Raw genomic sequence first — 13,863 nt, forward strand, 5'->3', positions numbered from 1 at the left:
GATAAGATTCGAAAAAATGGAACTTTTTGAGTCTGTGTTTGGTTTTTTGTTTGATGCAACGCGATTGATTTCTTTGGATGATGAAGGACTAAAAACTTGTTGTCTGAAACTTGAAAAGTCCTGGAATCATGGTGATGCTTGTGATATCGAAGCGAAATGGTTACTTTCATAGTTACAAATCTTATAAGAGATGCTTCCAAGTGCAGCATATGAATGTGAAATATTATGGAATTCTCTTAAGGTTTTAGAATTTGTGAAGAAGATGGATATGTTTCCAAATATTTTAGTTGCTTATCAGATTTTATTAACTGTAACTACTACTGTGGCATCTGCACACGGAGATTTTCAAAATTAAAGTTAATTAAAATTTATTAACAGACAAGCATGACTCAAGATAGGTTGATTGGATTGACAATTTTGAGTATTGAGAAAAATATACTCAAAAATATTGATGTGGAGCATATAATCGACGATTTTGCTTCAAAAAATGCAAGGAGAGGACATCTCAGATTAAGATTGATGTGTTGCATGTTTCCAATTCAGGATTTTATCAGGATGAAAAAGCATGATTTGAACTTATGTAATTTTTGTTATTTATGATGTACTCAGCCACTAGTTTTGTGTTTATAAAATATCATCTGCATTGATATATCTGATTTCAAGTTGCTTGTTTTTTTTTTTTTTATATTCATATTAGTAGTCTTGTATACCAAAATTTTTGCACTAGGCCAACGAAATATCAGAACCGGCCTTGTATATAGTCCAAAAAAACTTTACTCTAAAATTATGAATATTCTAATTTAAAATAAAAACAATTAAGTCTTTTAGAAATAAATGAAATCAAATAGATTAGACAGATTTTATAATTAAGAAGCAGAACAATGATTGTCACGATTATCAAAATTAGTTCTTTTAAAATCCAAATATAAAAAAATTGATTATTTGGTCGGTATTGGCCGGATGCTTTTTATTTAATAACATGTTTAACGAGTTTTTTATATAATAACAAGTACATTGTTATAGTCGATTTTATGCTGAGTAGAGGAAGGACAAGGCGCGTCCTTCCCGGTGTATTCCGGGGGGCGCGGCCTCTTGTCCTAATGATGTAGAGGTGGGAAGAAGGGAGGCCTGAGGGCGCGTTTAATGAAGGGGCGCGTCCCGAGGGTTGAGAAGGTTACAATTGCAATTGAATAGTTTATATGAGAGGATGAGTGAGTCTCCGTGACGATCCTTCCGAGGGATATGAAGACCAGTTACTAAGCTCATTTGGTAGTTATCAGGCTCATCTGATAGTTCCCGGGCTCATCCGGGCATGATCTACAATCCTCAATCCTGCTATCTGCCGAGTTAACCCTCGTGTGGGGGCTTGAGGTGATCATGGCTCTTGAAGGCCCTTCGGGGTAATATGAAGGCCGATCATATGTCTGAATCCTGTATTCTGGTGAGTTAGCCCTCATCGGGGTATTGAGACGATCGTGTAATTTGGCTCTTTATTTATCTTACTTGAAGACGAAGACCTCACCGGGAGGTGAGGACATGTCCCTACACCTCAAGAGGTTGGTCACGGCTCTCCCAGATGACTTGTCCATAAGAGTCGTGGTAGATGCTATCTCTCGTAGTGGAGATATTGTCGAATCCGTGATCTATTTGGATTAGGAGTCTGAGGTAGTCAGCCTCAAGACTAATTCTAACCGGAGTAGGACTCTCCGAGATAAGCCACCGGCTTAAGATCGACCTTATCACCAAGAGGCCTAGTCCTGATCAAACTAGGACTCCTGGTTCAATAGAACTACGTACGGCTTGATCCCCTATATAAAGGGGTACGTAGGCACATTGAGGGGATATATCGAGAGTTGTGAGAACGAGAGCATAAATATATTCCCTTGATCTCAGCCACCCTCAAACATCTAAAACCACTGCCCACGACGGATTTCCGTCATATAATCACCGTGAAACACCTAATTCCGGCAACGAACCTCACGTTTGTTGATTCACCAAATTCCTCTATCAACATACATGTTTATAAATTTTCATTACAACATTTTTGTTGAACCCTGTTATTAAAACATAATAATTTTTATAGCAAAATTAAATATTAAAATATTTATAATGAAGGAAAATATATTATAAATTGTACAAAAATAATGTTTAAAATAATACTATGAGTCTATGAGTTTAATATTATTATTCTACATTAACCGCAGTTATTACTTTCCCGTCCGTGGAAGAAGCATTGGGTGCTTCTAGAATGAGATGAGATGAGAAGTCGTTCCATTCACATGCATTCAATCCCGGTTGTGCAAAATGGAACTGCGGCATACCTGGCCAGGTATGGTCAAGAGAATATGAAATTCTTTGCTGAAACGCCAGGCTCCTTTGGCGAGAAGCAGTTCATGATAGGGATATGGGCCTCCTGTTCGACTCACACCCTCCAGCCAATTTTGGGTTGGGAGAAGTTATCGACGGTGAAGCACCTCAGGAATCCAGTGGTATCATCTTACTTTGCCAAGACCAAGTGAAGGCAGTCCCTTTCTATTGGAGACTCCTGTCTCTCCCAGCTCGTGTGTGCAAGGCAGTAGTCAACTGGATGTATTAGTTGGCTGAGTTTTTCTTAGTACTATTATAGCAGCTTCCAGGCTTAAGCATAGTGTTAGTTTCTTTAATTTTCAGTCATGGTGTTTGGTTCTCCTCCAAGGTCTCGGGCTGGTTGTAGAGCCCTTGTTGGAGTGTTTGTATGGCATCGAGCCCAGATTTTTCAATACTACTATCGGATTATCAAAAAAAAAAATAAAAAAATCCTCAACTTAGACTGCATCATCGACATCCGCTTATTTCTCGTTTGAGCATCTTCAAGAAAAATCTTTAGCTAAAAATTTAGCTGACATATAAATAAATATTATAGCCAATTTTTTGAAAAATTGACGCTCCAATCACATCCAACCTCTTGTCTAGACTCGCAAGTATGCCAGGATGTCACAACAAGGGAAGTCCTTGATCAGGCTGTTATGGGTTGGTCGAGTAGGAGGTATGGTGCGAGTTCCTCGGGAGTTCACGGAATCGCAGGGGAAAATTCAAACTTAATGGATGTAGCTGAGGTTATGGCTGAATGGGATTCCTTCGTTTCCCCTAATGCAGAAGACCTTAATGAAGAATAATCTCTCCAGTCGTAAAATCTCAAGAGCTTGGCTGCAGTTCTTAGTTTCTAGCTCTTATTCCTGCTTTGTTTAGTGGTGGTCCTTAGTTTATCTGTAGTTTCTAGTAGTTCCTAGTGTCCAGTGGTAGCTTGTGTTCTAGCTTTGGTCTGTGTTGGTCCAGGTCGTGGTTGGTAGGTCTTTTCTGTTCTATTTCGAGTCTTTGTAATTCTCTTGCTTCTTAGTTATGAAATTGCTATCGATTTATCAAAAAAAAAAAAACCTCTTGTCTATAATTATAGCCTACTTTTTATGGATGACTATATTTGTCGAACCTCATGTATGTAAGAAATATATAGGAAGACTGCACATCATTTATTATCATATTAAATTGATATTCTATATATAACAATCTAAATATTAATAACGTACTATTTTTAAATTATAGCCAACTAATATAAACAATACCATAATTTTTCCAAAAAAAAAGTATAGATAATACCATTGAAACACAATGTCATACAAATTCAACAAATTTTACATAATATCTTACAGGTCCAATTTAGCCAACGATAATAGTACTCCCTCCGTCTCAATTTACATGTCCCTTTTGTTTTTCGAGAAGTCGAATTGACTAATTTTTGACCAATTATTAAAAAATATATATTTATTATTTTCGGAAATAGAAAGTTACATATAGATTAAATTTACTTTTGAATGATAATTTTTTGAATTTTTTTTAATTATATAATAAATATAAATTTCACTCAAAGTAAGGCCAATTTGACCAGTTAGAGCATCTCCAACCATAGAGACCCCTTAGCTAAAAGGTGAGTAATCATACCTAAACTAGCATAATAGCCCGTGCAAGGCACGGGACGCTAGTTCGAAACGTTATATGATGAAATTGTCGAAATATTATTCTCTTTAATCAAATGTTCTTTGTAAAGTTTGAAACGTTTTGATGAAATTGTCGATATGTTTTTTAACAAAAGTTTCTTGGTTATTTTCTAGCATTGGGCACAAAGATAAAGAGAAACATAATTTGGAACATCATCTAATGATGCATAACCCAATTATAAAAGAATAACACAACTGTTTCAAATTACTTTGGACAAACTTGCAAGTCTACATATTCCATGGTTAGAGGTGAATAAGCCCTATCATATCTAGAAAGTATTTGATCTCGCATTGTAACGATTGCTGCCCCAAGAAGATTAACGTATTTGTTGGTTGATATTTATACCAGTTTTGACAAAAATGATGTCGTCTTCCACTCTCATTTTGGTTTGAAAAGTGTGCTCGACACTCATCCGTATTTATGTAGTGAAAGTTGTCAGTTTAAATAGGGCAAAAAATCTTTTTTGTTGGGGGGCATATGAACTGGAATCGAAACACCGGGCACAATGCTGACCTAGTTTGGCAACTTTATATGCATATGCAAGATATGCATGCTCCTTCCGCATAATGCGAGTTTGTCTAGCAACTGAAACACACAAAGAAAAAGATCAAACCATGATATAAAAATGATTGAGAAGCAATCTAAAAGCATAAATACAATGCTCTGAATCCTGTGAAAGCAGGAGCAATCACATTACAAAGCTCTAGTGCAAGTTTAAAGGAAATATTTCTATAATGTGTTCATTCCTTAAATAAAAGGCATATATACCCTTAATAACATCAAAATCTAATATTAGTTCAAACGAACCTCTAACTGTATTAATCAATATTAAAGAAGAGCACATAACTCAGGAGGTTTACCTAGCAAACCTAAACAATGATATATCTTTTTGGAAACGCAATATAAAGAGCTTTAATTTACTCAGCTTTAAAACTTGAACATAAGTAGAGACCTCAATGACCAAATTTACTCTAATTTCTAATTGGGTTTATTCTATAAAGGAAGAAGTGAAGACTATTGTCAAAATACAGTGCAGAGCTGATTAATAACATGGTGATACAACTGGTCTATTACAGTATTTATTAGAACTAATTTATATGCCTATTTGTGACTCTGATTTGGTTCAAGTATTTACGTGAAAGAACGTACAACACCTCACATGAGGATCATTGATTCGGAAGGGACACCCTTATACAAAACATCTTGTGTGTGGAGAGATATAAAGAGATATAGCAAGGATTATATCGGGGGAGAGGTTACCAGTTTGACTTGTACTCTCGTATTAGTCTTGATATTAATCACTTTAAATAATAATATAACAAACTGATAAATTTTAACTTGGTTGAAATAGATTAGAAAAGGTGATCATTCTTTAGATTTACTTTTTCTATTTGTAAGTACACGACCTGGTCCACTTCTTGTGTGCAAGCATTCAGGTAAAACATCAATTTGCAGCTGAGATTGTTGGCTTGTGCAATAAGAGGAAAACACTAAAATAATGGTATCTTGGGTTATTAAACTTTTATTTATGTTACGAAGCCATAATTATATCATGATTTAAAATTATTCTTGGAAAATAAAATTGTTTTATATTATAAATATTTTAATATAAATATATGTTTAAATAAATAATATGTTGATATTAAGCCTATGATATTTAACTTTTAAATGACTATGAATACCGCATTTGGGGACAGTAGAATAATGAATGAAACTAATGGAAGAGAACTTCCATCACTGATATGGTTACTTGTTAAAAGGTCCTTGGAGTGTGGTACAATTCATAAACCAGATGATGCTAGAAGAGGAGCACACCTAAATGAGGACATCTGATGCTCTAACCCAATAGAATTTGTTAACTAAAGATAGTTCTTCTCACAATATTTTATTTTCCAATTTAATTTATTTATCTTAAAATTCAGAAATAAGAGTATGTACTGTAAGCAAGACAAACTATTGGCTGGTGACATGACAATTAAATTTGAACACTTAAATAGATAACTGGAGCACGTGAATTTAGTCTTTTGAGTAATAGAATTTTTTTCCTCAAGACTGTGGAGAATACTGTAGTTAAATCATATAAATATGTTTCCACAGCATATTCAAGCCTAAAAGATTTGATCATACATGAAATATTCATCCACCCCGACATTAAGACACATCAGAGCATGTAAGTGGAGAAGCATAAACAAACTACAATAGAACAGAAAGTGGATTAATCTTGTCTTACCAAGTTCAGGAGAGCTTTTTAGAAGACCACAATTGCGTGTAATTTGTTGCCCTCTCCATTACTTTCAGCGTCACGGCCTTCTTTTTGTTCCTATTTTTAGGAAAACCAAAAGTGTTACGAAAGCTTTGGAAAGTAATCGGTAAAAAGCTTTGCACTGTAAATACCACATTTGTAGAGCAGAATAATGAACAAAAATAATGGAAGAGAACTTTCATGGCTCATACAGTCACTTCTAAAAAGTTATACGGAGTGTGGAACAACTCATAAATCAGTTGCTGCTAGACAGAGGTGTGTAGACCTGAATGAGGTTTTTTTCCGAGCAGCCACAGGCACAACAACCTTCATGGTCTGAGGAAGAAGAGCAGGCCTAACCCTGGCATACACTGGTGCAGACCTCAAGATTTGGACATCTTGTCTCGAGACAAAAAAGATGGTCCTGAATTATTAATTACAACAACACATATCTAATTTCCATCATAATATATTCAGACTGAGGTCTGAAATTGTAACGAAATGCAAGCAGAAGATATTTGTGAAAGCAAAACTTGATCTCACTATCGATTCTCTCCTCCGGTAAAAACTGTGTGTGTAATAATTTGCTAGCAATCTCATTATATTCTTAAAAAAATCTGGGCTTTGCATATAAATACCAAAATATCATCTAGTATTAGTTAGTTACATAAATTGGCGAATATTTATTTGTTTCATCAGATGATGATTAATAAACGGATAATATTATTTTTTGACAATAAATAGGCTGATTATAAAATTGATTTGTAACAGGACCGAGGAAAGAACTTGTATTTTTGCATATCTCCATTGGGGTGAAACCTTCTTCCATTGCATTTGTCTCTGTTGCTGTCCCATATTCATCAGTCCTGCATATGTATAACACGTTATAGCCACGGAGCCGAGAAAAGCAAACAAAAACATCAGCACTAAGAACGCCTGAAGATGGAGAAAACAGACACTATCAAGTTTTGAGAAACTATTGGAAGATTGATATGTTTTCCTACATATTAAAAAATCGGCCATCTGCAGACTGGCTACTGTTTAGCATACATATTCTAAGTTTAAAAAACTTTTGATAGTTCCCTTTGTTCCAAACTATCCAAATATTAAAATTCTAAAATCCAAAATTACTTTTATTTGTGAAAGTTTATATTTTTGTTAACGGCTATTAAATAGAATCATTAAATTTTCAAAATTTCCTAAATAAGGTATTGCATATATTCTTCAATCTCAGCTACATGAATATCAGTATATGATGAAGACTGAAACAACACTGAAACTTACATCCAATGATGTAGCCAAGATGAGGGACATTATTGACATAAAGCAAAGCATTGATAATTAGCATATTTCTTTTCCCTCTTTTCTGTAAGTTTAAATTTTTAAGGACTCAAGACATGAAGATTCATGTCTCGACATGTGTCAATAAGTGATATAGTTATTGCATAGGCCAATTCATTTTACTATGTTGTATAGCACCGACAGACACAGATCTTGAAATACTCATCCTGGGGAGAGTCAAAATATCCACAAAATGGTACTAATGCCTTTTCGTGGATTTGTCGATTCAGGGGAACATTTGCCTACTCATTTTACCATGATTTTGAATCTTGTTAGATCAATTGAGTTTTGTTGGCTGCCTAATTCATGTGCGAATTAACCTCGGACCTAAAGCTGGCCTGTAAGTTTGAGTGGATAAAACAGGAAGGCGGCAGTTGCCCCAACTTTGTGAGTAGACCAAAAAGAACTCGATATTATCCTCACCATATGAGTCCTCACAAGTTTTCAGTTAAAAATAAACATTCTTTATCACTGACCTAAATGTAAGTAGGGAGGACTTTATATTATTAACATTATTATATAATCCAGAATATTCTGTATTTGCTCCCAGTGGCAAGTTGCGGCCACCCTGCAACATCCTTTTTATCAGGGCAGCACAGAGCGGCTGCGTATCATATGATGACAATTACAGTTCATTATTTCCCTATCCTGCTTACCGCCTGCCATCCTACTGGAACCTACCCTCTGAACTGGAAGATATGTGCCGGTAGATATGCGCATCTATGTTCACAGACAAGAGGCTATGGGTGGAATGTGGTGGCTGTTTTCTGAAATTGCGCGGATGAAAATGAATCAAGACACCTATGTAATCAGAATGCTGCAAGGTCCAAATTTTTTAAACTATATTGAAACTTTATTGAATCTATTGCATACATCCAGACTGTGGTTGCACCAAATTCACACTAATGATGTAGCAAATGAAAATATGAGCACTGCACTTTCAAAATTTTGAATAGCTCTTTAATGCTTTTTCCTTTTCCAGTTTAGGCAAGTATATTTGTTTACTGCTAGTGCATGTGTAGTGATAAGCACCAGGATAAAAGAGATCGGCCTTTATCTCTACAAGAAAGTGTATTTCCTTTATAAACATAACAGGAGGTCAAATACTGTGCTCTATCTTGTCCCATAGTCATATTAAGGAACAAACACCTAAAATCACCACCCTGGTGGCGTTATATATCTTGTCTAAACTAAAACATCATAGCTTGTAAATATCAAACGCAAGATAAATGGAGCTATAATCGCCAACACGCGAAAACCACCCAAACCGTATCTAAAAAAACAATTTGTAGTTAGAAGAGTGAGATACCTGGAGAATAATTTACATTTGGAACAAAATATAGCACACCTTTGGGGACATAGTTTAGCATAAAAATCCCTCTGGGATGCTAAATTTTAGCAATAGCTCCATCTAATTTAAGCAGAGCAGCTGAACTTTGTAAAATCCACAATCATAAGCAAATGACATTTTAGCTTGTACGACTCATAATTGTATGTGTGAATTAGTAAACCAGATGTTTGATTTATTACTTGTGAATGACCATGAACAATACCTTGGTGTGATATTACATGATATATAAGAACTAATTCCCATAATACTTTATACCGTATCATGTGAAATGGAGTTTAAAGAAGTGGCTCACCTAATTTATCACCGTCAGTCTTTTTTTTAAAATTTTGTGCAAAGTCGATGAGTCCTTGATCCATGTTACCTGTCAATTAAGAATTCAACAATCGCATATATTATACAGTATCATTTATGAAATAAGTTATACTAAAGCATAAACACAATTTATATGGCAATTTTATTTTTTTGGAGGTGTTAGGATCACTACCTACACATATAGCGCGAAGAGCGTGAGTTTGAGCATTTATTATAACAAATAAAGGGTGACAATATTAAAATATCATAAGTGTGAGGTAACATATATAGTAGAAAGGAAATTACTAAACCATGGGATGAAGTGGGAGAATGATCTTCGCGATTCAGGTATAAAACTGTAAATCTTTATATATATATACATATAGATATAAATATACATATACATATATATATATGTATGTATGTATGTATGTATGTATGTATGTATGTATGTATGTACCCCTGGTTTGCTCATTTATTCAGAATTCATGATTCATTTGCACAAACAAATATATGGGACCTAAATGTTATGCCAAAAAGCAGTTGCAAAGATAATTTTCGGGAATAATCACATATTCTCTAATAGGTATCATAATCATAATTGTTTTTAAAGAAACACGAGGAATATATATCAAATACTTAGTCCCACAAGAGGGGCCACAAAGCTATACTTCCTGGTCTGTATTATATACACTGTAAGTAACTACTTAACCTTCTGAAGTGCTAAAAGGAAGCCAAAAAAAACACTAAATAAGGGGAGATACTCATGCAAATTAGAGCATAATTTAGTTATGTAATTAAATATAGTGCAAGATCTGCCCACTAAATTGCACATAGCCAGAATTTAAGCATACAAATATTGCATAATAAGACACGAAGTCTGGTACTTTGTAATATATCCTCTATTGTATTATCAAACAATTACTCGCACTCTAATTAAAAGCTCCCGTTAAAATCTTATGGGGATTCCAAAAGACCATCATTAAGTTCATCATTAACTTCAGTTATGATCTCCTGATAGCTAGGATTCTTTTAATTTTTAATAATAAGTCAGTTTTGACTCTTAGTATGACCATTCTGATCATACATATACCGCAAGTGTTGATGCTGTCCGTCAATCAATCATATAACAAGCGGCCTGTTATTTTTTGCCTCATCATTTCAACAACTTCGCGACCTTATTCTGGACCACACGGAAATCTTTTGCTGTGAATACATTACGATAAGTGAGCATGCGTCAACAGTAGTTGCATAATTATTGTGAATATAACCAAATATCCTTCTTTGGTTTTTTATGGGTGACCCGACTTACACAATATCTGAAGATTCTAAGTAAATAAGTATTTCACTCTTCAATCACAAATAACAACATACTTACGTTACGTTTTAAATTGTCCCAAGATATCCTACTTAGGATTATAAATTTCACATTAGTTTCCTCACACAATTATTATTTAATAAGAAAAGAGTAAAACTAACATAAACCTCATCATTATTCCATACCACTTAATAGAGTTAGATCCTAACTATAATTTCAAAAGCTTATTAATGATAAATAAAGGAAGGCAGTAAGAAACTCAGACAACCAGCTAAAGACATATTGGACAAGTAAAAACATGCTAGCTGCAACATAAAGAGTGCCCTTCACGAATCCTCTTTACAATTTCACTTTGGTTACTCAGTGAATAAACCTAAGAAGTACTACAAATGAGTGAAACGAAACCCTTGCTCATACTTTATTCTGGTACATAGACGGGAATTATAAAGCTGTATACAGATATTTAAACGCAAATTAAGGGGAAGACGGTAAAAACAATGTTTCACCAAAAACATTAAAAAAAACACTGAAGTTCAAGTAATCAATCAATCAGAAATAGGCAGTCTGAACCAAACTTTTTTTAAGTCACTGGGCCGAATTCCACTGACCTGGGTACGAAAATCAACAACGTAATCCACCGGACGAACAAACTCGTCATATTAACATGTCCCCACTTGTTAACCCTGTTATAAATTCTGTTAGATCAGTAACTGGGGGGCTATAATAACTTATATGCTTAATTAAGGGTATCGGCAAGAGCTGAACCTTACACGAGCTTCTAATAATCATAAATTTAACAACAAAAAAAGTTGGATATTTGCAAGTAATATCTAAGCATTCCAATTAAAGACACGACCATTCTTTAACAATACACCCCTCAGAATGTCGTTGTATTTTACAAGTAATAGACTAATATATAAGGACAGGTAAAGCATACCACATCAGTGCCCACTCTGTCTTGAAACAAAAGAGGTTTCAACAATTGTTAAGCACTTGAGCCATAATAAATCCTTTACAGGTTACACCAATATATTAGTTCTAAATGTTAAGACTATATTAGATATACCACAACTCAAGTTTTCACTATTATTCATCTATATTATGTGTTATTGCAAATAAAAGAATGCATAAATATATATGCTCTATCCACGCACACCATAATTATACAGTTTACTGTATGTGGATATGTGTGTGTGTGTACAGAACCACACGATACACATGTTCCATTTAATTTTAGATTGACAGCTTTTGTAGCCCATTGCAAGTCATTATTGATCACACAATATTATGTCAATAGAATATTCAATGTGACCACTGTAGGGAAATACATGATGTGCCTGATATAATGAAATTAGCCTGCAGTCATATATTATTCAATTATGTTTATATGTATCACACAAACACTAATGACATGTATTAAACAAGCTAAAAGATGAAATATGGATACTGCAAGGACCAAGGAGGAATTAAAGTTATACCAGTGTGGCTCTTCCAAGAGCACATTTATTCCCAAGCGGGCTGACACCGACCATTTCACAATCCATGGCTATTGTGTCTGTGACACTGGCAATAATTTTACAAGTTAGGAATGATCAAGATAACTGCCACCAAAATTGCTAAGCATAACATACGAATTACGAACCTAAAGACAATCAGAACAAGTATGTTAATACTGCAATCCTATCTAATCCCTGAAATTCTGAGCTTGAAGGCCCTCAGTTTCTTGAATTCACTTGGCACTTATTCTTTATGTCCAATTCCGTTCTATAACTTCGTAAAAACTAAAAAAATAAAAATCAATTATATAAAAGTATGTGCACAATGCAATTTATAGAGAAAACATTAAGTCAAATCATGCTCCTTAATTCTCATGAAATAAGTGATAAAGCCCTAAATTTTAAAATAGGCACTCATTAATCCATGTGATACAAAGATTTTGCAGTTCTTCTCTATCAATTGACACTACGATCATGATCAACCTTAAATGAGATCTTTTCAAATCAAGCAAAACAATAACAAAAACCTGTACTTTTTTATAGGAAAAAAAATAAGTAAAATTTCAGGTATGTAGACATTAATATCTCCACTGCTACAGAATGGTTATTTGTTGCCCAAAAAGATAGTGTCAATAAGGCATAACCTGAAAAACATGTGATACCTAAATTTTGGGATGTTTTTATACTTTTTACTAAAACTATATCTTACAGAGTGATGACCCATGACCGGTGCAATATGATAAATCAGTAGATGCAGTATTCTAACTTATACAAAGCATAGCAGAAACCTGCAAACCTGAACCGGAAACAGTAATCAAAATTATTAGACCGGCAATACTCATCCTCCCTTCCATAATAGTGGTATCCGATTTATGATTAATATCCTAGGTGCTAATACAAGCACCAGAAACTACCTCGTATACTATACACACTCGAACTCAAGTATAAAGCGAAAGCAAGAACTTTTGTTCTGAATTGATAAGTAAATCAAAATCATCAAGACGGGAACCCAATCAGCGACATTACCTTAAGTATTGCCAAGATATTCCAAATTACAAAGCACAGAGATCTAAACAGGAATTCGGAGGCGATCGGCACTCCGGAGTAGGTGGCGATGAGGATTGAGTGGAAGCTTGTTTGGAGCAAATATCTGCAATTCGACCAAAACCTAGGCTTTCAACTGATATTTGCTCCGGAGTTAGCCTTGGAATGGAGGCTTGGATAGGTCTCTAATATATACCTGGCTAATAATTTGCTTAGGAATCAGGTAATTTATTTGCTCAGGAGCTCGGCTTGACATGTACCTGTTCTGCTATAATATATATAAGTAGAATTAAAAATTTAGCCAACCACTTCAAAAGTTCACACTCCAACCGTAGTGACCTGTTGTCTATAAATTTAGCCAACTTCCTGTGGATGGCTAAATTTGTTGAACCTGTACAGACCTGTAAGAAATCTGTAGGATGATTGCACATCATTTATTACCATATTAGACTAATATATTCTATTTATAACAACTAAAATATTAATAACATACTCATTTTAAATTATAGCCAACCAATATAGCCAATACCATTGAAGCAAAATGTCTTACATGTTCAGCAAATTTTATATAATATCTTATAGGTCCCATTTAGCCAACGACTATAGCCAATGCCATTGGAGATGCTCTTAGAGCATCTCCAAGGGTGATAACAAAAACTGTTAGCTAAAATATAATAAAATAATGATTATGTAAATTTTTACCTAAGGGGAAGGGTAGACACTCCAATGGTATTATGTATAATATGAT

The 13,863-nt window shown here is 34.4% G+C and overlaps 1 long non-coding RNA gene across 4 annotated transcripts; it reads right to left on the minus strand.

Moving 5' to 3' along the window:
- Positions 1-4,183: 4,183 nt before the first annotated feature.
- On the minus strand, positions 4,184-13,404 carry LOC108213779 (uncharacterized). Of its 4 annotated transcripts, XR_010289721.1 has the most exons (9): positions 13,098-13,404; positions 12,781-12,867; positions 12,218-12,356; positions 12,054-12,138; positions 11,184-11,258; positions 9,259-9,327; positions 6,561-7,140; positions 6,263-6,352; positions 4,184-4,617 (listed from the first exon to the last, which is right to left on the minus strand). It is a non-coding gene; the product is annotated as an uncharacterized LOC108213779 (long non-coding RNA). The 4 variants fall into 4 exon arrangements; XR_010289722.1 differs by lacking the exon at positions 12,781-12,867 and having other exon boundaries at positions 4,185-4,617; positions 12,218-12,339; XR_001805372.2 differs by lacking the exon at positions 12,781-12,867 and having other exon boundaries at positions 4,185-4,617.
- Positions 13,405-13,863: the final 459 nt, after the last annotated feature.

The sequence above is a fragment of the Daucus carota genome, chromosome 3 (genome assembly GCF_001625215.2).
Source record: "Daucus carota subsp. sativus chromosome 3, DH1 v3.0, whole genome shotgun sequence".
Lineage (NCBI taxonomy): Eukaryota > Viridiplantae > Streptophyta > Magnoliopsida > Apiales > Apiaceae > Daucus > Daucus carota.